The sequence below is a fragment of the Perissodus microlepis genome, chromosome 10 (assembly GCF_051167445.1).
Source record: "Perissodus microlepis isolate ML-2025 ecotype Zambia chromosome 10, ASM5116744v1, whole genome shotgun sequence".
Taxonomy (NCBI): domain Eukaryota; kingdom Metazoa; phylum Chordata; class Actinopteri; order Cichliformes; family Cichlidae; genus Perissodus; species Perissodus microlepis.
In genome coordinates this window covers 4,107,390-4,128,854 of record NC_140470.1, presented here as the reverse complement: position 1 = coordinate 4,128,854, position 21,465 = coordinate 4,107,390, and the positions used below count along the sequence as shown (strand labels likewise).

Genomic DNA, 21,465 nt, shown 5'->3' with positions numbered 1-21,465 from the left:
AGGCAGCACAGAGAAAGCGCCGCTCCTCCGCTCCAGCCAGTATCGCTCCACTCCGAGGTGTGCACGCGGAGGAGAGGGTTTCTTTTTGTACAAGTTTTCTTCTGGAAATACCGTCCTGTGACTGGAGGGAATGGGGAATTGACCATACTCGGGCTTCCAGCGGGAATGAAAACTGTGAGGAAGATAGCGGTGATCGTTTTTTCCCTCCAGAGGAGAAACAGTAAGTGACAGACTGAAAGGGCTCGTGCGCCTCGCTGTCCCGGGGGAGTCTTTTTTGTTTAGTGTTAACCCAACTAACTGTGATCACGACCACTGGCGTGCTCTCCTCGAGGCCGGGGACTCGCTCAATGATATCCTCCAAATACTTAGTGTCTGACGTGTATGAGTGTGTCCGGTTAAGCTGCGATGAGGAGGGAATTTAACAGCGGTGAAGCTCCAGACGTAGACGGCGAGAGCTAAGCTCCCCTCGCCAGCCAGTCAGCGGTGGTCAGGGACCGCAGACCACAACCACAAAACCAGGTACTTTTAGTACATTCATGCTACATGCTCGCACTGCGTGCTTTGCTCGCTTTTTTACCCCTCTAGATAACGTTATTTAGAGCCGCAGTGCTGATGAGACGGTGGCGATGGTGGTGTCTGAAGGGGGGATTCGGGCACAGCGCGAATAATGTGTCGCCAGCTAAGCGAGGCTTGCGTGGAGTTGCTAAGTCCCCCTAGTTGTGCAAATTATATTGAAAATCTGGTTGGAAAAAGGGGCAGATTAACAGCGCTTTGCTTTAATTGTGTGCTCCACTCTCAGGATGTTAAGAACAAGAGAATTTCGGGTATATTTGTGATATTTTGTTCTGTTCGGCTCTACAATTTCCGAACTTAAAAAGAGTTAATCACTTTCACCGGTATGAGAGTTGGATTAAACACAGACTGTGTGGCGTTTTCTGAACCAGGTGATGCCGCATTCACCTGGAGCCTGTGTCTGTTTGTGTATGCCAACATTAAACTGCTCTTTTTATATAGAGATATATCTGATATTTCACGTTTACTACCGCACAGTACTGCAGTTCATTGCAATCTCTTTTTGGGTGTTTTATTGCCCGTACAAATGCACTGCTTCTATCAGTAAGAAGGAGTTGGCCCTGTTTCTTTGCATTTGGTATTCTCTTTTAAAATGATTTCGTTTCAAATGTTGAATCTTAAATTAGATGTCATCCATATGGGAGTGTCTGAAAGCTTCCTATTCCCTCACATGTTATTTGATCCACAGTTCCCATGGTCTTCTGATGCTTCATGCCTTGTATTAGATTACAGTGTAATCAGACATGTATTGAAGCCTTCGCTCCTTTTTTTTTTTTTTTTTTTTTTTTTTAATCAGGCAAACCAACTTAAAACACAGAGGACTGTACACATAACATCATCTCATTCATCACAGCTGTACATCGCTGCCACATTCAGGAACTAAATGCCTTGCTGAAGGGCATTTGGAGTTAAGTTTCTGGGGAAGATTTTGTTTTGTAATTGTCTCCCTTGTGCAACATTTCTCAGTTTGCATGGATGATTAGTGGGAGCAGCATGCCTGTGAAACCTATCACGTTTGAGCCTGCACCGTGATTGGGCTGGAACAGTTTACAAGCTATGGTTTGTTAAGTATTTTGCTGTCAGGGTCACGGTTCAGTGCAGCGAGAAAACATGACTGCAGCAGTTCCATTTTTCCCCCCTCGGTGTGTATTTATGAGAACAAACACTGAGTTCTTATCTACATTTCGGTGACTACTGGCATTCCCAACATGTCGGTGCTTGATGTCTTTTCTGGTCTAACCCTTTGCTCTAGTTCAGTATCTTTTATATCAAGAAATAACCCCACTTGTCTCACGGTGGCTCCTTACATTTTTGCAACTTTACCCTCAGCTGCAGTCAATTTCCTTTTACTGCTGGAGCAACTGACCAAATAAACCCATTGTAAGGTTGACTAACCTTTTTCTTTATTATATACATGTTCTGTTCAATTAATTTTTAAACAATCTAGTAATGTAAAGACCCTACAATAATACAAAGAAAATGACAACAACCAGGTGACCCTCTATAAGCAAGCACTTGGCGACAGTGTTGGGACATGTAGCTGTGATAAAATAATGTTAATTGTTGGGAACAAACTTCTGTTTAATAGAAATATGAGACATAGATAGAATTAGTTCCATCTATGTTATGAAAGAATAGAAAAGGTTTGTGATGATGAGAGTAGTGCTGCATCTCGACAGTCATTTGGTTAGAACAGAGTTAGACATGTTAGGTTGATGCAGAGTGTAGGAGGAGTAGCTGTAGTTGTGTTTTTGTTTTTTAAATATAGAATATCATTGGTTATTGATACTTGGGATGTAGTGAACAGGATTTATGAAGGACTTGTATTTTTACATTTAAGAATTGCCCTGTTGTGCAACTATCCTTATGACTCTGCGTTATTGCACCTGCTCTGTGTTCTACATTGTAATCAGTCCAGTTCTGGCCTCCTAAAATATCCTGTCCTCCTAAAACACATTTGAATTTCAGTGGCCAGTTTTTACCTGGACAATTGAAGGATATATAAAAGTCACTTGGCTGAAAAATGTTTGCCGATTCTAACAGAAATGTTCTTGCTAGCTCAAAATGAGTTATGCGTGACAGATTATAGGCTAACAAGTAATTTACAACAGTTTAAATGCAAACAATCATTGTTTTTGGTTTGTTTGGCAAATACTGGAAATCAGTTTTTGGCACATCACCTGACAGCAGTACACATCAGAATATTAGGAGTAGGAAATGTTAATGGAAACTTAAGCAACAGTGTTTCCAAACACGAACTGGACACAGTTAAAGGCTCAAAAACACGAGCACATTGGTGAAACGACGGGTCTGAGAAATTTGTCAGGGTGGAGATATTTTTGGCTATTTAAAGTCCAACAAAGAAGCAGGGAAGCATTCACTGCAAACACTATGAAAAAGGATGTTTCCACGACGGCAGTAATACTAAAAATCATTTTTTAAAATCATTTGAAGTGTTGCCATCATCAACAGTGTATATTTAACCGTTCATCTGCAAAAAGCAAGACTTTAATGTCCCAGACTCTTTCTCTGTATGACAAAAAAATGAATGTCACAAATTGTGTTATTGTAAAAGACACCAGGCCAGAAAGATAAGTTGCCTGATTAAAGTAACCGACTTGTTACGAACTCCCTGGTCATGAACCTTTCCCTCAGCCAGCTCTTTTCCAGCAGTACAAAGTGTAGAGAGATGGCTGAATAGCTGTGTCGTACTTCGGTTTTGTGGTCAAGTCGCACATCTGATCCAAATATGACTCTCGCTGCCCTTTCATTGAGACAGCACTGCTATTCTTGTGGCTTTAAAAAAAAAAAAAAGAAGACAGATCTATTCCTTTACCTTGTGGCATAAGTCGACCATAACTAAAGAAGTTTAGTATAGATTTTTTTGCACTTCTATTTTATTTATTTACAACTGACAACAAAAAAGACAACACTGCATCACTTTCTTCTTTCATCACATCACAGGACTGTTGTTAACTGAACCCAGTAGGAAGCGGTGTTGCTTTTGTTTGCTGCACCCTTTAAAAGATAAATGTTATAATCATTGAGCTGTGACTGTGCAAAAACTACTCTAGAAGAGTTAAAGAATAACAATATGGAGCTGGAAATTAACATATTAAGTCTGGTTTTATAGAATAGTTCTGGATCAGTTTAGTGAGCCTGCACAGGTATTCAGCATTAAGACAACAGTTTTAATATCCAATAGCGATTGGCTGAAATGTACACACAGTGTGGAAGCAGAGTGGACAGAGGCTTGCTTGTAACTTAGGCATGCAAAACTCACCATGCAATGAGTCTGGTGTCATTCTTTTGCAATAAAGTGCAGCTGTCAAAAAGCATGGGTGGATGCATAGTTTTCATGTCATAGGGTCATTATGACACGGCAGAAGTGGGATAATCATAATAAATCATGTCATCATTTATGAGTAATTTAGGGTTAAAGATTTGGGTTTTGCTCTATTCAATGAATTGCTTTACTTCACTTTTGGAATGATAGCTGTGATATTGAGATTTGGAACAGGATTCCTGTACAGCAATGTTATCATTGTAGTTTGAATAAGTATTGTGTTCATAGCTGACAGGATTAAAGCCAGATTCAAGCTGATGAGAAAATCTACAGCCATACCCCCAAAAAAGGAAGAGATCATATATTACTCATCAAATGACACTTAGGTTTTATTCAGACAAAGCTATCTATAGACTCCTGGAATATACCACAGTTATTTCTGTGTAACCCTCTTCAAGTGAAGCTCTTCCACTCTGGGATGCGTTTTTCTTGGTTATTACTGCAAACTGTCTCATTTCAGTTTGGTGTCACAGGGAGGTGTTTGTTGATGAATTCCTAAGCTTTTTATCAGGCCGTATTAGGATGAGGAGGAGTTGGATTAGTCCTTTGTGAAATGGTGAAATGTCAGGCTTCAGAACTGTTTTGGCTTTGTGTCATTTTTTTATAACAAGACTGTTCACATGACCAAGATGAAATACTAGATAAGTAATTGCTCTCCAAACCAAACATGACTTGGAACTGTGGTGTTTCTGTTAGTTTCTGTTTTAAATAAGATCTTAATGAAACTGTGTCGTCAGCTTTTTTATTTACTGCGTGTTTGTTGGTGAAGCATTCTGTTATGTCACACCAGGTATCATGGTGGGTGAGATGGCTGTACCAGCCATTTTACAGGTGGATTGTCAGACTATCCCAAATATCTTCAATCACATTCTTATAGCGCTGTGCAGTATGACGTAGCACTTGTATCATGATTTTTTTTAAGGTTCTATTAGGAGTAAAAAAAATAAATTCAGTGTCTTTTATGTACCGTATTTTCTGCACTATAAGGCGCACTTAAAATCCTTAAATTTTCTCAAAAATCGACGGTGCACCTTATAATCTTCCCTATAAGCCTTATGTTTGTATTCTGGTTGTGCTTACTGACCTCGAACCGATTTTATGTGCTACACGGCGCTCAAGAATCTGTCAAAACTGTTTTAGTACGACTTTGGTAAGCTACGAAGCCGCACCGCTTGATGGATTGTTGGAGCATTACAACTACCATAGTCAGGAGCCTCACGGACTCAGCGTAATCTGGGTCCTACACTCCGCCCATTTCAGGTCCCAAAAACAAACGATCACTGCAGCATCACTGAGAGTTAAAAACTGTCTAAATTCTTTCATCTTTAATAAAATGATCAGCTTTGCTGCTTTACCAGGTGTAACAATTAAGTTTAACATCCAGGCATCCATGAAAACAGAATTTATGAAATTTAACTGAGTTAGAAGTTAGCAGGAAGTTAGCTCGCTAGCTTCCACCTAAACATGATATAACATGTTCTGACTGAGTGATTTCTGAAGAAATTCAAACGTACAGCTCTGCTATCACTTCCAACATAAATGAAGACAGGAAACTAAACAGCAGTGACGTTTGTAGGGTTACTGAAGTTGGACTAGCTGGTATCCGGTCGTTAAGTCTGACGTCACTAGCCGTGTCTGGGCCTAAACTCCGCTGCAGGTCCATATATCAAACGATCACTATGGCATTACTGAGAGTTGAAAAACTGTCTAAAGTCTTTCATCTTTAATAAAATGATCAGCGTTCTGCTCTACCAGGTGTAACAAATTAGTTTAACATCCAGGCATCCATGAAAACGGAATTTATGACATTTAACGGAGTTAGAAGTTAGCAGGAAGTTAGCTCGCTAGCTTCTATCTAAATACAATATAGCATGTCCTGACTGCGGGGTTTTGGAAACAAATTAAAACGTACAGCTCTGTTATCACTTCCAACATAAATGAAGACAGGAAACTAAACAGCAGTGACGTTTGTAGGGTTACTGAAGTTTGGCTAGCTGGTATATAATGATGTGCTACGTGACCGCTAGCAACACAGCTATGTTAGCATAATATAAACAAGCTAACTTTTTTCCCACTCGATAAAAGTTAACGTGAGTGTTCTCGGTGGTCAGGAACAAATGTAATCGCATGGCAGGATGCTGTAAAAGGACCAAACTTCAGCCAGGAGAACAACTGAGATAATCCATCCACAATACGAGGTTAGTCATTCATATACTGCTGCATGGGCTGGGCTGTAGTTACATCCTAAGGTTTTAAAAACTGAGCTTAAATAAATGATTAGCGGTAATAAAAGCCGAGGGAGGTCAACAGTGATCACTGACTGTTTTAGGGGCTTTTTGAGATTAAATAGAAGAAAATACAAAACATTAAACATGTTAACAACACAAAAGCCATATTAAACGCAGACTACTTTAGGCCTGGAAGTAGGATTCGTCACGTCATCACTTAATGACCGGATATAATGATGTGCTATGTGATCGCTAGCGATACAGCTATGTTAGCATAACATAAACACAGTGAAGCTGGAGGATGAATGCTAACTTCCCGATGGTTAGAGACAAATGCAGCATCCTGCCATGCGATTGCATGGCAGGATGCTGTAAACGGACCAAACTTCAGTCAGGAGAACAACTGAGATAATCCATCCACAATACGAGGTTAGTCATTAATATACTGCAACAACACGGGAATAGAGCAGCTGCGAGAGAATTGAACATTAATGAATCAATGGTATAGAAGTGGAGGAAGGAAGAAGAATGAGTTGAGTAAAAGGTTGATTTATCTGACTGCTTGTTGCGCCTAATAATCCGGTGCGCCTTATGGTCTGAAAAATACCGTAGCTAAATCTTATTTTGAAAGGTTTTCATCACGTATTGTATACAGAAAGGAAATGGTAAAGCAATGTGAAGTTTATCCAAACAGTAAATGCATGTTAAAACGATCAAGTCTTAAACAAAGTCGACCTGTATACAGTGCTGTCTGGTTTGAGACACAATAATTAAAGAAACGAACCAAAACTCAAAGGACACTGACTGTCCTCGTTCTCCTGTTATGCAACCAGCTGCTTTCTTTTGTTGTCTTCCCGAGTACGTGAAACCTCCTTCACCCTGAAAGGTCTCCTTGTTTGTCTCAGTCCTCGACAGCCACGCACAAACACAAAGCCAGACGTGGCCTCTGACCCCAGGCACAGATACTGACGCACTGTGCGGGGCTGTGTCCATTATTATTCCTTTCTGTATGTTCATTAATGATGCAATATGCATACACTGCTGTCCTTGGGCCCTGTCCCACAAATACATGGGGCCGCAGGCTCTCTTGTTCTTAGTGTGGATAAAGCATCTTGCTCCAAGCTCGCTGCACACTCACAGTCCTCTGAGGATGCTGTGACATTCCCAGAGGAGATTCCATTCCCCCGTAAACAATCCTGGCATTGACACAGGCGCTGATTAGCAAGTTGCCAGGGTGTTTCCACAATGGCCCAGCAGAGGATAATGAGATCGGATCTGGAAACTAAAGTTCTCATTCAGGAGTTTGTTGGCAACCAGTTGTGTGAAGCAACCGTCTTAGGAAAAGTGTAGAAACTCAGCAGATCGTTCTGGGAAGCACTGGAAGCTGTCAGCGATTTGACTCGGATATTTTTCTGTCAGCAGTTGGTGTCAGTTGCTGGGGAAAGGTGTTGGTGAAAGTAGAGTGCCACTGTTCTGTGAGCAGGATAAAAACCTGTACCTTCTATTTCTGAATTACCCTTGAAGGAAAGATTGCAGCAAAAAACTGAGCCCGGAGAACAATGTTTTACAATTTGTATATATACTGATCGTAGTGTATGTAGACACGTCTTGTCTGTACCCTGAGTGCCACCCATTGTGTCAGATACATTGTAACTAATAAATGTTATTCTTGACTAGCAGCCGAGAATAACGTCCTCTTGAATATTTTCTGTAAGCTTGTGTTTAAACTATTTTTTTCTATGTTTTAATCACATTTTATTTAGAGGAATGAACTTTAAATCTAACTGCAGTTTTTCATGTCACAAAGTTATTCCAGTTTCTTTGTCATAACGTAGCCTCGTGTCTATACGTGCTTGGCTCTCCTTGTTTTGTTCATACTGAAGTGTGGATAATAACCAGAGTTCAGCAGAGTTAACCTCAGCCCTTAAAATCAACTTCCCCCAAACTTTTAAGGTCATGTATCACAGCACTTAGGGTCAGTACTTCATTTGTATAAACAAGGAGCCCTCATAAACACTTAAACTACTAACTTTTGATTGGATGAAAGAAACCAGTTCTCCGTGTTTAGATTTGACATTTGATGAGCTCTCTAATAATGATGCAGTATGGTAAAAGCACAAAAACAGCCAGGCAACGATGCAATGGAAACAAACAGCAAGACTTAGTGATATTCAGAGTGTTTGTTTTAATTCCAGGCTGCAAATATCTCTCAAAACTATGAAATGTTGTTGATTGAACATTTTCTGATGCATAAATGGTAAGAAGTTTAATAATAATTTACCAATGTGTTACAAGTGAGTAAAAACTTCTTACTCAACCACAATAAAATTCACTGAAAATATCATTTTGCATGTTAATATAAAAGTTTTTAGGAAAAATGAAAATTTGTTTCACGGTCACTTTCATACGTCACCACAGTAATTTTAGGTCTTCATACTGTCTGTGTGCAGCTGCTGTGCATGGCTCTGCTTTCTATTTTGTCTACTTTACTGGCAGATCGTGCAAAAAGCATGGTGGTGTGAATGTAAAACCTTTGTCACTGTCTGACATCTCATTAACGGGAGCAGAACAAGACCTTTCACAGAAAGTTTCTGACATATCTGGAGTTGTATAACTTCAAATCCACCCTTTGAGTTTTCACAGTACATTATAACTACAAGAACATGTTAAGCCCTAGCTCTATAACTGCTGACAGCTAACAAAAATTAGCTGTCAGTAGTTTGGTGATTTCATTCAGCTCTTTGCTTTTTGTTCACTTAAGCCTGCACAATATTGCCACCTGATAAAATTGAAAAATATATATATAGCTGGGATTTTGTGCCTTGGATTGAGGATTTTAACCAGTGTCTTACGGCCCTGCTTTTCCACCATGTGAGCATATGAGTAATTTCCATCCATCGTTTTTTCCCCCTTTCATATTAAGTACATGTAGCGCGTGCTTTAGGGACACTCGGTGAAGTCGTAGGTTTGCTTTGGGTTGCTCGTCACCAACTGTTAGTATCTGCTCCTTCGTAGCCTTGCTGTACTCTGCTGTGTTTGGGGTGAAGTACCGTGCTTCGTTGAAGATTGTTGAAGTATGTTCGTTTTTAGTTACTGAATCGTCATCGCAGGCAGACACCTCTCTTCCTCTCAGAGATGCCCAGGCTTGTCTAATTGTTGTGCACAGTAAGGAACGTAAACACACGGTGCTGCTATAGCAGTAATGTGACAAGGTAGTGGCACATTGTTCCTATTGTAGAATCTCCATCCTAAATTGTATGTGTGTAATGTTCAGAGATTGTGCAGCTGGGACTGAAAGAACTTATTTTCTTTGTGACAGCAGTATCTGGTAGAAGTCAGAGCTATTTCCTTACTTATCATGAGGCAGACGACATTTAATGTCTGGTGAGTGAAGCACATTGTTTCCATCCCCTTGTTTTTTTGCACCCAGTTATCCTATTGAATGAGACAGCTGTTATCTGTTGTGTTACAGGCCCTGAACTTTTTATTTTAAGCTCATTCAAGATGATGTGCAATAAATAGATTGAGTTCATTTCTCAGTGTGCAGATTAGTGACCCCTAGTTTTGCATCTGTGTACGTTTCCTTTTGAATATCACAGTCCCTATATTTTTTTTCATAATGCGTAAGGTTTTACGCGTTATCACACAGTCAGGATGTTTTCTTAAAAAAGTAAAATCATTGTTATATTATGGTTGAATGACTTGGAATAGGTAACAAACATGTTTAAATTGTAAGCTGTTCTGTTGTTGTCTTTTAAATCCATTTGATATTTTTATTTTATGTGTCTCTTCATAACTAAATGCTTTCTTGTTGTTTTCTGTAAAACGAGGTTTGGTTACAGGTTTGGTTGGACTTGATGCTGTTATATTCTAAGCTGCCAAACACACCTTGAAAGACTTGGTGACTCTTTAATCATGTTTGATGTCAGTGGGGAAAGCACACAGCACCAAAAAACAACTTCACCTCACAGAAAACTTGTTCGTGTGACTTTTGCATTTTAACAGTTCTGTTCTTTATGTATATACGACTTTTTGTACCACTTGGCAGCTCAAAATGCTTTATGGAAAATGACATACGCCAAAAAGCCCAAGCATAGTCTCTTGCTCTCAGATACACACAGACTTGCACAGAAGCCTCTGTGTAGATGACTGGACAAAGAGCAGTAGCTTTACTTTAAATAAAGTTGATTCATGGTATAACTCCAGGGAATCATTAAATACATTTGCCTACATCATGCCCAGAGTAGCATTTGGCAATTTGCTAGTTTACAAATCAGTCAAAGAAACTTCAGCTACAAGATAAATGTCTCCATACATTCATACAACACTTTATTCTATGCTCTTTGTCCACCTCACATCCATGGCTAATCTGGAATCACCAGTATACCAGATATAGATGTTCTTAGACTGTGGGAGGAAACCCCACAGTACCCCTGTGGACACAGGAATCACACATTTAAAACTAAATGTGGAACATTTAAAAACTACACATAGCTGCATAACATGTTGTGTTATTTCGTGTTGTGATAACAATACCATAATGCTTTTCAGACCAAAAGAGCAAACTATTTAAATGAAGTGAAGCATTTACGAAACTATTATTGAGATCTGTTCAAAGACTTAATGCTAACAATATCCAAAGTTTTATTCTCATGTTATCCTGAAATGCACGTTACCATTTTGTTTCAGTCAGCTGCAGTCTGTTATGGTCCACAGGCTAAAATGTTTGTAATGGCTAATGTTGGATGAATGCTTACCTAATGTTACTAACGTTATACCTCACAGTAAAGTTAGCAGGCTATTTAGCAACCATCCTAACATTTTGTTTTTGAGATTCACTGTACAGTTTAGTGCAACTACAAGTGCAATATTAAATACTGAGTGAACGTGTGTGAATGGATATTTAAATATAATTTTAGCACTTAATCAGTCTAATGTGTGTATTTCCTCTCGATCTCTAGGTTTCCAGTTACATCCTTCATTCTCACTCCTTCAGGTGAATCTGTTGATAATCATTTAGCTAACAGTTACATCCTTGTGTGTTTGACATTCGATTAGGGGTGGCTTTCAGTACGGATGTGATGAGTATAGCTGTACAAGTTGCCAGCTTGGATATCAGCACATTGTGTTGGAAAAAGTTAACTGCTCCTAGCAACTACAGGATGGACTGAACATGCTCTCTGTGCTGTCTGCTCATTGGCCAAGGTAACAGTGTCAGGTTGAATGAATCAGCTGAAATGATGTGGCAATTCTGTTAAAATATCAGGTGATTGCAGTGGCTCGGGAAAATATATGGCCTCATTTCGACAGGTTAATAGTCATGGTGTTTTTGTGCAATATAGTAGACACAACATTTCTGTGTATCCAGTGTGAGCTAATGACCCAGAGTGGCTGAAACTGGTTGGGTGCTGCAAAGAGTTAGAGACTGAGTTGTTGTTACTCTGTAGGGATCAGTTATATTATAAGCTCTAACATTTTCTTGGTGAAATCAGTGATTCAAGTTTAATTTAAAATGTTTTGAGGAGCTTTAATGACTGAATAAGTTGCAGTGGGGGGAAAAAACCTGCTCATGTTTCACACTCCATCAAAGATGTGTAGAGCAGAAGCGCTCTCTGTAAAGTGCCTGCTTGTGATATTTAACACCGTCCCTTGGCAGGCAGACTTTGTATTCATCGTCTAAAGGTGAATTGAATTAACAAGGTCATTCTCTTGACATCCAGTCTCCAGAGGCTGAAGACAGTAGACTTTAAACAAGGCATCAAATATCAAGCATAAGAGGGCAGATAAAAACACATAGTTGCATCACACATCAGATTTCATCTGGAGTTTATTCTGGAATGGCAAACTGTCGGTTAGCGGGCATACGGGCATCATTGTGAGACTGAATTGTAAAGACCACATTTGAAGTCCCATTTTTACAACTTTGGCAGAGGAGTTGACAGAGAAATCCTCTAATAGTGAACAGTGATGTTACCTTTGTCTTTTAAATTCTGCACCTTTTCCGTGAGTGATGTCTTGCAAGGATGTTGAGCAAACCTGCCTTGTCATGCCCTAATTCCTGCAAAGCTTCAAATAACCTCATGAATATGCACTACTGAAGGTCAATGTCATAATGAAATGTGCAAAATAGCAGCAGGAAATGAACCGCGCTGCAGGGTTTCTCTCCATTTTAGGCATGAAGCTTATATTCTCTTGAGATATTTACCATCTTACTTTAAGTTCAGTAAACCTTCATTCATTTTCTACATTACATAAGTTAAAGCATCCAGTAATAGGAGTTGCAATCTTGATTAAGATCCACATTTATGTGTAAAAATCAGATGAATGCACAGAGCGATGTGCTGCGTTTTAGCGTCTTCCAGTTTGTTTTGATTTTGCATCTCACAGCAAGTTCAAGTCCATCCTCAATCCTTTCATGAGCCTCGTTTTCAAAAGTAACAGGCAAATGGTTTCAGCGGTTTCAGTGCCCCAAAAATCAAACCTCTTAAACAAATGAAACTGCACGCGTGTTTCCATTGCAACATCCCGAAGCTCCTACGTGTTGTTTCCATAAGAACGGTAAATTTCACCGTTCCTTGAATTGTTTAGCCTAATGTCATGGCCTGTTTGTTTTGCCTGTTTCACGGTGTGCTCTAATTTGAAATTGCTGCTCGTCTTGAATGGAAAGTCACAACTCCTGCAGCTTCATGCTTTAGTGTGCTGGCCTTTTGAGTGTCTGTAGGGGAAACACTGTTTTGATCAGTGGCTTTTCATACTAATTTCTAAAAGAAGAACTATATATCTTTATGAAGAGACTTTTTTCATTTTCAGAGGTCTGAACTGTAGGTGGTCACATTCAGCAGTACTTTGATAAATAGAGCGTGTCCTTCAACAGGACATGTTTCAGATACGATTATAGAGATATGTGCCTTAATGTTGTAATTGTACTGGGGAAAACGACTTCAGAACATTTATTATTAGGAGTTTTAGAGTCTTAGTGTGGCCTTTTGAAGGACACCATCAGAAACCTACTATGGTTGAATGCAATTAGACCTGTTTCACGTTTTAGTTTATAACAGAATCTTAAAATGGTAAAACAGTACTTTATCTTTGGAGTGCTACATCAACCAGCTCTCCACTGGCTGGAGGTTCTGAGTCCGAGTAACCCTGCAGCTCACGGAGTCCATTAGGGGGAAAAACTGCAGAGAATTGAGAATTCCTCTCAAAGTGTTGCATAATTAAGTAGGCGGCTCTTGTGAGTGACAGTTGTTTTCTCTTGTTAATCGTTAGCTTACAATTACAGAAAAAGTCAATGTAAAGAGCAGATTACTCAGTTTCTCTAAGTCATTTTTTTATAAACCTGTTCGTGCTCGATAAACAATAAAAACAAAAATCTGCTTTGTTTTTATTGTTTATCTGCCAGTTTGAAACGGATGTTTTTAGCCAGCCAGTCATTTAAAAACAATCTTTTCTGTTCAGTGTCAAAAAAAAACATTCATGTCTAAATTATGGGTACACTATACTTCTAAAGAGCCCCAACACCTAAGTTTTCAGCGTCATGCATCTGCCCCACACAATCAGCAAAACCAGCGATGAATGGAAATTGTCCAAAGCTGTTGTGGAGAACTTGTTTCAAAGGAGACGAACGATTAAACAGGTGCGGCACAGAAACAAACAAAGAAAAGCCTCTCCGCGCTAGCGTCACAGACTAAGATGGAGCACAAGACGGCTTTCAGTAAACAGAAAGGTTGTCATTTTCACCAGAGACGAGGCTTTACTAAACAGCTGTGCAAGTGAAAGCAGCACCAACCACATGCTAGGTTTAAGAGTTCAGACCTCAGAGAAGGATGACCTCTCTGACCTGGCAGATAAGAGGGCAACCTTTTCAGTCCAAATATCCCCACTGCAGACGTGTGCATCTTTTAAAGTATTTCCTTTTTTAGTTTAAACCTTGGTTAATGTATCAAAGCATGATCAAAAAAGCCAAAAATGATACATGCAAAACTTGTATCATTTTGACTGTTATAAACTTAGATACATTTATTTGTTAACCGGTCAGACGGTTCAATAAACACTCCAGTTTTGTTTGTTTTTTACAATTGAATTTTCTGGCAATTATTTCAAAGCTTTAAATTATTTAGCCTACTTTGTTTCTCTTCATGAAAAATAAATTCCTGATTTTTTTTTTTTTTGTGCAGGTCACACTGTGTGAAATATTGATGATGGTTTACTTGATAGCTGGACAATGGAGAGCACTGAGTGCACATATGAGCACTGTCATGCTAGCTGGGTAGAAACCAGCATTTGCCTAATTTTATATTCTGAACTTATATTCTGTGTATTTGTTTACATTACCACATTCATCTGCAAGCCAAACGTGGGTCTCAGTCCACAAATGTCTGCTTAAAGTTCTTTGTGGATTTAAAAACTTTGATTTGGAAAGCCTGTAGGTCTCACACAGTTTATTTGGATGCACATAAATGTATATATTGTTGTTCGGGTGCTTTTGTTGGCTATTCATTATTTGGTTGAAATACTGTCTGAAGTCATTCACTCGCTTGCTCTGAATTTTCTGGATTATTGGCTGCACTGTTCTCACTTTGATGTAAATTGGTCAAACTGGACGTTACACAGACATCATACAGACTTGATATTAAAGAGAGGATGGTGTGAAGATGTTTTATTTTATTTCACATTGTTTCTCACCATTAGCCTTAGCTCATATGTCAAAGTTAGCAACACAGTCCAAATTTATATATCACATCTTCCCCTTTGGGGAGGATATTTTCTACAGAATCCAGTCCTGACAGTACTGTACTGTTGCAGAAAGGACAGGCCTGCCTTTTCCAAACTGTTGGCAAGGTTTAGTTTTGTAAACAGGAGGTTTTTGTTTAATTTGTGGGGACTGTGCAACTTGTGTTGTGAGGTTATATGGCCGTCCAGCTCTGGAAAGAATCTCTCTCTTTGATTTTATTTGGTTAATTTCTCTACAAAAAAAAAAAGTCTTGCTTTATTCTTGCCTCAAGCCATAGATTGCTGACTGTTGTTGATTGATTGAGCTCTTGTGTATATTTTTCGTAATGGAGTTGAGCTGTCCTGGCCTCATTAATCAGTGCGGGAGAGATGGTAATGAAGACGAGACATGCAGGCATGCATCTGGTCAGTGAGCCATGGCTAGCATGCTATTCTGTTGCTGTGAATTCTGTCAGAAATAATTGACAGGAGAGATGCTCGGCTTGGACGGGGGATTAGTTTCGGCAGTATTTTCAGCTTAGCTTTCCGGGAGATTTATGTCCTAGGTTTCCTGATAAATCACTTATTAGTGTTTGTCACCATGACTCAGCATGTCGTGTTTGGGCCGGGATGCCATCCTGCCACATCCTTCTCCTCTCCTGTCTACGCGACGGTGGCGACACGCCTAAAAGACTTCTCGCTGCTGCAGAATTACTCCAAAGCAGGCCATTAAACAGATTCACTGCAGAAGTCATGAAAAATAAAATAATAAAAAAAATAAATATGAAGCCCCAGACTCAGTGGAGTTGGCTCTCATTGTGGTTTCTGCCTTGTCTTTGGACTGTGCCGCTGCTGTTGGGTCTCCTGTAAAGCTGTAGGATAATGGGTCTGTCTGAATAATTAAAAACAGACTCCAAACAAACTGGTGCTTTTACTGCTACTACTTGGAAAACCCATTAAGTGGCATTGTAAAGGATTTGTTCACATGCAGGTGCAATTTCTAAGATGCCTGGTGGGCTCTGTTTCTGTGAAGATGGTTTGTTTAGTTGAGTGATGGAGCTTCCCCCTGATGAAACTTTGTACACACTTTCTTAAAATAGATGTTGTTCTGACTCTAAATTAGCTGTGTGCTGTTTGGATTTCACTTTAGCGCCGTTTCACTGGGTTCACAGGCTGTTAGGTGAGGAAGGTGCGTGGACTGTGCTCGTTCACAGGGCAGGTGATTCTGCCGCACATTTTGAAGTGACCTTGGGTATGACACTGAAACCTTAATCAGTCCCAGTGGTTAAATCAGCACCTTGAATGGTAGCTTACTGTCATCAGTGTGTGAGTGGGCGCAAGTTGTATGTAGCACTTTCACTCACATTGTTTTGGATAAAACTGCTACATAAATGCATTTAAGTGGAAAATAAGCCACGTGTCTCTCACTGTGGAGATGTGTAAAAATTATGTGCCCCAACTGTTTGGCCTGTTTCGCCATATAATGATCAATCAACATTACAGTAGGTGGTTTGCGCTATACCTGGCACCATATGCCCACCCTCCTCAGAGTCGCAGCACAGCACCCCCCCAGGTTTAACACTTGTGTCGGTGCAAAGTTCCCGTGTTTAACTATGACTGATGGCTGAGCTGAGGCTAAACACAAGTGACCCAGGGATCACATGTTTCATATATTTACTGACTATGTGTTTGTGGGCACGTACTTTTAAATAATAATAAGAAATGGTCAAGGATTGTCCAGCACAATTAAAAAGTGGATTGAAGTCAGTCTGTTAAGGCGAGCCGTTTCAGCAATAGTGTATATTTCCAATATCATACAAAAATATAACCGACTTTCAAGGAGATGATCACGTGGTTTCTGTTTCTGTGTGTGGTGAAATAGTGCTTTCTTCAGTGAGAGGGCACAACACGAAAGCAGTTTACAGTAAACACCATCCTGTGACAGCTGATAAACACAGGCTGAAAGCACATTTTGCCTGAAGTGTTGCTCTTTGCTTTGTCACACTTGAGTTAGCAAAGCATTTTCATATCAAAGAGGCTGTGTGATGTTGGCTCTTCATACCAACAAAAACTTTAAAGGTCACTCTCTGGTCACCTCAGATTTAGATATAGTTTAGAGCCCAGCTCATAATTGTTTTATTGTCGCAACAAATAGTCGATTACTGCATGAGTCTCTGGGTTAGTGGCAAACACTTGCTATGCCCATTGGTGAATAAACATCATATCAAAATAATAACATGGTTGAAGAAATTCTCCTGTCTCCGCTTTACTTTTTAAATCTTCATTCATTGGCCTTTATAAATGTGGATGCATACATATGGGGGGAAAAAAGCTCATATGGACCGATATATCTGCCACATTACAGTACGGCTGAAGCTGGCTGTCAGCTGTATGTAAGCTTTCACCTTGGTTTGATGTCTTTGTGGGTGGTCAGAATCAGAATACCTTATTAATCCCTAAGGAAATTATGTGGGTTACATTTGCTCCAAGATAGTAACAGTAACACACGAAACTATTTAAATAATACAATATGTTACAGAGTTTACAAGATAAGAAAAGATAGGATAAGATAACCTTTATTAGTCCCACATGTGGGACATTTGTTGTGTCACAGCAGAAAGTGGACATTGCAAAGTTACAGTAGCAAAAATGAAGAAAAACACCGGAATAGGATAAGGTAATAAGAATAAGATACTGTATACAATAGAATAAAATACAATGTTGTCAGAAAGAGAGAATTGTACTTGGTGTTATTGCACATGTGTGTGCTTGGTCAGCTGCGAAGTCCTTGTTGTAGAGTCTGACAGCAGAAGGAGGGAAAGCCCTGTGGAATCTCTCTGTCCAACATCGTGGGTGCTGCAGCCACTGAAGGAGCTGCTCACTTCTGTCAGGGTCTCCTGCATGGGGTTGGAGGTGTTGTCCAACAGGGAGCATCCTAGAACAGAGCTGGCACTCTCTTCCTCTTCCCGGCAGAGATGCTGCTGCACCAGCAGACCACACCGTAAAAGATGGCTGAGGCCACCATAGAGTCATAGAAGGTAGACCAGTTTATTGGTCAGATAAACACCAATGTGTCAAGTTTAAGAAATGGCACTAATATATACAAATCACTCAATTATACATATCAAGAATATTACAGAGGTGATTATAAATATCAAGAATATTGACAAAAATATTACAGGGGTGGAAGATATGATTGAGATTTGACTCTAACCTGTGAACTTTATTTGCTATTTTAACGTAGCGTGTGTGCAAAAGGGTGTAACTCTATTGCAGTGTTTACAGTGCATTAGATGGAGGAGTTGTAGAGGGAGATGGCCACAGGCAGGAGTGATTTCCTGTGTCGTTCAGTGGTGCTTTTTGGTAATCTCAGTCTATCACTGAAGATGCTCCTGTTACTAGCCAGCACGTCATGGAGTGGGTGGGAGGCGTATTATCCAGCATTGTCCTCATCCAGGACAACATCCGCCTCTTAGACACCACCCTAAGAGAGTCCGCCTCCATCCCTACAACATTACTGGCCTTGTGGATCAGTTTATGGAGTCTGTTGGCATCTGTGACCCTCAACCTGCTGCCCCAGCATGCAACAGCATAGAAGATGGCACTGGCCCCAACAGACTCATAGAAAATCCTAAGCATTGTCCGACAGATGTTGAAGGACCTCAGCCGCCTTAGGATAAAAACAGAGATGACTCTGGCCCTTCCTTTAGAGTGCAGTGGTGTTTTTAACCCAGTCCAGTTTATTGTTTATGTGTACTCCGAGGTATTTATAGTCCTCTACAATGTCCACATTGACCCTCTGGATTGAAACAGGGGTCAAGGTTTTCCTGGTCCTTCTAAAAGTCCACAATCAATTCCTTGGTCTTTGCCGCGTTGAGCTGCAGACAGGCCTGTGTTACACAAGCCTCGCCACTTGTGGGAAATGTTTGGATATGAAGGAGATTTTTCTCTTGCCACCAACAACATTTTTCATGTTTCTGCTGCCATTTGCCAAGCTGCTCCCTTTTCAGATGCACCACTTTAAATTCACTTTGCTGTGTGAATGTGAAGCAATGAAAGCAACGAGACCAAGGAGCATACATGGGAGTCACTCGAAAGACTGACGAGTAACCTACTTCTGATAACTGAGTTTTGTTTATTTTAACTAGATGAAGATGTTTAAGTGACAGTTGAAATGAGCACTTTTACCTCACTGTGGTATTTGCATCATTAGAGTACAGATGCATGTTTTTCTTGGTCTTTCTGCTGCCTGCTCATTTTTCAGCTTGGTAATTTAGATCCACATCTCACTTTGTATTGTATTATCTCCTGTGGTAATTCACTAAGCGTGTTCACCCCGTGGTGTGGTGTTGCGAGTGGGTACCTTATCAGATTTTTACCTCCTAATTATCAGATTTTCTTACCCAGTCCTACACAAGGGCTCCTAAATCAGCTTCAAGGACACTCATGTTTTGCCTGCTCTTAGTCTGTTTGCTGCAATAAGTTCTATTTGTCTGGATACATTTCCTGGTCCATGTGAATCACATCTTGGCTTTCTTTCTTTGGATTATCGCGCCCTCCTGCAAGGCAGTGATAATGAAGTAGAGCAGTGAAAAGGGTGTTTTCATACACAGTTTTTATTTTTTTGAAAGTACACCAGATTCTGTTTTAATGAGCTCATCCCCTCCCGCGATTCACACTTGGGTGTGTGTCTAACAGGAATCCAACTATTACTCAGATGAGGTCAGGCTCGCTGCAGACCACGCATCACATGAATCTCTTTGGTCATTTAGCACAAACAGGTTTTTGTCTCTTTATAACAGTCAAATAGAGCTGCAGAGGTTAGTCAGTGAATCCATCACTCAGCTAATCGACGTTGCCTGATCCACTGTTTTCCTGTGGAAATCGGCTGCTTATTAACGGTTGCTATGGTTTGGGCAGGCCTCTTTTTCAGGCAAAACTCATGAATAATTGCACACATTGTGCTGTAGTGCTTGCCAGTGCCTTCCTTGTATTATAGGGCTGTTCGATATAACGATATATATCGGATGACGACATAAAAACATCTATCGTTTCATTTTATGCTATTGTTTGTTACGTGGTGTCGCAAAATAAACTGTTTACGGCAATATTTTTTCATCGTTCTGATGGTCACTGTAGTGGCTATATTAATGTCTTAAAGTTCTCTATTTCTCTTATATTTAATATAACCACACTACAGACGGACAAGCGCCTGTTTTTATGCTTTGTCGTTAGCAACAACGATGGTAAAACCATCGCATGTCTGCTTGTTTATTTTCCACATAAACCTTTCACAATAAAGCTCAAGAACCTGTTGAGACTTTTCAAAATAAACTGAATCACGTGAAAGAGCAGATTATTTACAGATGAGAAGCAAAAAAGAGCCGCCAGGTGCTAAAAAATAAACCTTAGACTCAAACGTTAGAACAGGCTTTTCCCCGCAGCACGCCGTGTAATAAATACTTAGAAAGAAAACGGCGGCCGTTACAACTTATGTCTAAAAATGTATAGTTTCATACATCGTTAAAACACTCGACTCCAGGTACACGACGCCCAGCTGGAAACACTTCACGCAACTCGAGCTGCCTGAGATTCACAGAATTTACAGAAAATGTTAAATTTTTGTGATTTACATCGTTATCGGACGATAGAATTCTTATATCGGGACATGAGATTTTGATCATATCGGCCCTACTTCTTCTTAAAACTGATGGTTTAATTTAAGTAACATTTGAGTCTTTTTTTCTTTCTTTCTTTCTTTTTTTTTTTTTTTTTTAGCTTAACGTGCTACTGTCACATTGTGTTTTGCTATTTACCATTATACCATTGCTTTGGGGTTATGGGTGGTCATTCACAATAACTTCACAAGGCCCCAGCCTCGTTGTAAATACAGTTCATTCTGCACTTGGGTGGCAACTCATCAAAATGATTCTCTGTGTCGGGAGATGCTCAGTATTTAAAATTCTCCCTCTGTTGTCAGCAGTGGCCTCAGTGCCTGCTCTTTCATAGGAGTCTCATTTTAAAAGGAAGACTGTGCAACAAGTGAAAGAGCAGCTGCTTTGGCCTTACGAGACATTTAATGGATAATGGTAATTGCTGTAACAATGTAAAACTGTAGCTTGTGAGAGGATGTGAATTAGGTCAACAATGTCAATTCAACAGCACTACCTTTCTAACATCATACACAAAGTAAACCCAACATCAATACGGACAAAACAACAAGTCAAAATAATCCAAATATAAGGTCCAGCTTATGAATAGCAGTTACAGAAGTCTTTATATGAGCTCTGAACTCTCTCAAGGAGACACAAGATTTCAGCTTTAAAGTGCTCTGAAGGTTATTCAATGACTGAGGTGTAAAGTTGGACAACGTTGTGCTACTGAGTTAAAAAATGATGTGAGAAGCAAACTAGAGGAACACAAATCATAGCAGCTGTTTGATGTTATTCAGGGTTTACCCAACATGGCATTGAACATAAAGCTGCTAGTAAAACTGCCTCCTTAACTAAATGAAGGCCAAGAAACCAGATTATAAAGTACACAGTGATATCAAGATGTTTGATATGAAACATAAAGAACTGTGACACACAAAGTGCAAAGGAGGCA

General features: G+C 39.9%; 1 protein-coding gene across 3 annotated transcripts in view; it reads left to right on the top strand.

The window, feature by feature from the left end:
* The window catches only part of arhgap32b (Rho GTPase activating protein 32b), a 114,866-nt gene continuing 93,401 nt past the window's right edge, over positions 1-21,465 (top strand). For all 3 annotated transcript variants that reach the window (XM_084941537.1, XM_084941536.1, XM_084941535.1), the window contains exon 1: positions 1-519. The gene's annotated coding sequence lies outside the window, so the exon portion shown is untranslated. The remainder of the gene's footprint in view (positions 520-21,465) is intronic.